Genomic DNA, 2,660 nt, shown 5'->3' with positions numbered 1-2,660 from the left:
ACTTGATCTTTTAAAAAAATTTGACACCATGTGTTTAATTACATTAAACATGAATAGCTATACTCTGAATCAGATTATTTTAGCATTTCCTGGTTTTTGTTTGGATTCTTCAATTTTATAATTCTTGATCGTATTTCTGTGTTTGGCTGGATTGTACCTCTTTTTTCCTGTATTATGAACTCAAAATTGTTTATCTTGGTTAGTAGATATAATCTGTTGCTTACATATAAATTTCATTCCTCTAGAAGCATTTCAAAATCTTACAACATGAATGACACTATGGGCACTAACAACACACACTTACTGAAATAAAACATCAGACTTGGCATTCTTAGATTTATATGGACATGGGTAGTTTGAATTCTGGTACTTTTTTCTCACTGAAGGACAGCCTTAGAGCTAGGAATTCTGGGAGATCTCCCCCCCCACTCCCATAGCCTCCACTCATCTCTAAGATCAAAACAAACAAGTATCCTCTCCAACTATAACTTCAAAGTTTGATGACTTCATCTTTCAGAGGTTCCTATTTTATTTGTCTCTGATTGGAATCTGCCATTTTACATGTGCACTAGGCTCTGTCATCTCTGCCAAATATGGACTCTAAAAGCACAAGGTCTGAATTACCAGAGTTACCAGTGTAAATCAAAGGTCACATCCATAGTCAATACACCTCTTTTAAATATGTAATCTTTGGGGAAATCCCTTTTACGAAGATGACACCAAAAGCTAAGAAGGAAGCCCCTGCCCCTCCCGAAGCTGAAGCCAAAGCAACGGGTTTGAAGGCCAAGAAAGAGGTGCTGAAAGGTGTCCACAGTCACAAAAAAAAAGAAGATCCGCACATCACTTACCTTCCGACGACCCAAGACTCTGCGTCTCTCTGAAGGCAGCCCAAATACCCTCGAAAGAGCGCCCCCAGGAGAAACAACCTTGATCACTATGCCATAATCAAGTTCCCCCTGACTACTGAGTCAGCCATGAAGAAAATAGAAGACAACAACACACTTGTGTTCATTGTGGATGTCAAGGCCAACAAGCACCAGATCAAACAGGCTGTGAAGAAGCTCTATGACATTGATGTAGCCAAGGTCAACACCTTAATCAGGCCTGATGGAGACAAGAAGGTATACGTTCAACTGGTCCCTAACTATGATGCTTTGGATGTTGCCAACAAAATTGGGATCATCTAAACTGAGTCCAGCTGGCTAAATCTAAACACAGTTTTTTCATAATAAAAAAAAAATGTAATCTTTGCAAGTTTCTGATCTATGTAAGATTCCCTGCATATTTATTATTACTTTGGAAAAGACAGGTTTTCTAGAAAATCTGTTCTATATTTGCAAATACTTTGAATCAGATGGCTCCTCAAAGCATGTGGTGAGTTTCATTTCCCCAAGTGACTTTTTTTTTCCTTATTCAAGTGCTGTGGAATAAAAATCCCAACTGCTATCAATTTGATTTTTTAACACTTACTATTTAAATTATTTATATGGCCATGATAAATGAGTAGTCTTTAGTCTTCTCAGGTCTTAAGATAATTACGAGTTAATGTTTTATAAGGCAGTGAGTGAAAGACACAAATGTCCAAGAAAAAAACTTAGTCTGAAATATTTCAATTTATAATATTAAAAATAATCAGATATAATGCAAAATTTTTGATGTGGACATGAGTCCATTCTTGAGATATTTACAATTCTGAGCATAAGTAGAAATTATTTTTCTTCCTCTTTTCATCATTTTCTCATAAGAAGAAGACAAAAAAATTCTCCCTCATCAAACACTAAGAATCTGTTTTGGAGTAGTTTCTTCTTTTAGGAAGTAATTATCTTCAAATATTTAGAAACTATAGCATTCAGTAATAATATTGATGATATTCTTATTTTCTTATTTGTGGTATCTATATGTGAACTTTCTCTGTTTTCAACGGATGCATTACAAGCAGCAAGTGCATAAAAATTAACATAGTGCAATGCAAGACAGAAAGAAAGGAGACACTGGACAATGAGAAATGATAAACTGGATGGGATTAACATCAGATTATCAATGAAGAATAAAACGTTAGTGAATTTGAAAATACCACAGTAAGAAATTTCCCAAAATAAATACACCCAAAAATAAAATAAGCTTAAAAAATAAAGAACAAAGCATCCATCAGCTGTGGGAAAATTTCAAGCAGTCTAATCTACGGGTAAATGGAGTCCCCAAAGGAGAGTGGAGGAAAAAAAAATATATGTAAGGAAATAAAGCCTAAAAACATTTCAAATCTGATGAAAACTATAAACTGATTGATACAAGAATGTCAATGAAATCTATATATAAGAAATATGATTAAAATTCTATAATCAAATTTCATATGCCTATACATACATTCAAGATATATAAAATCAAGTTTTACCTAAAAAAATAATAAAACAAAACTAAACTGTTATCTAATAAGTTAACAAAGTATATAATAGTAATACAACAGGCAATCATCCCAAAGGCTGAAAAACAAATAATATTAACAGTGAAATTAAATATAAGTGATGCAAATATTCCAATTAAAAAGCAGGGATGATCACACTGGGAAAAAAGTCACTATATATTACCTAATAAATTCTCTTTAAATATAAAGAAAAATATATTTTCAAAGAAAGGGTGGGAAAATATATAAAATACTAATA

The 2,660-nt window shown here is 33.0% G+C and overlaps 1 pseudogene; it reads left to right on the top strand.

Moving 5' to 3' along the window:
* The first annotated feature begins 713 nt into the window (after nucleotides 1–713).
* Nucleotides 714–1,202, top strand: LOC123925192 (annotated as a pseudogene).
* Nucleotides 1,203–2,660: the final 1,458 nt, after the last annotated feature.

This window comes from Meles meles, chromosome 14 (genome assembly GCF_922984935.1).
Source record: "Meles meles chromosome 14, mMelMel3.1 paternal haplotype, whole genome shotgun sequence".
NCBI classification, from domain to species: domain Eukaryota; kingdom Metazoa; phylum Chordata; class Mammalia; order Carnivora; family Mustelidae; genus Meles; species Meles meles.
The sequence above is the reverse complement of the archived record's forward strand: the minus strand, read 5'-3'. Positions and strand labels throughout refer to the sequence as shown.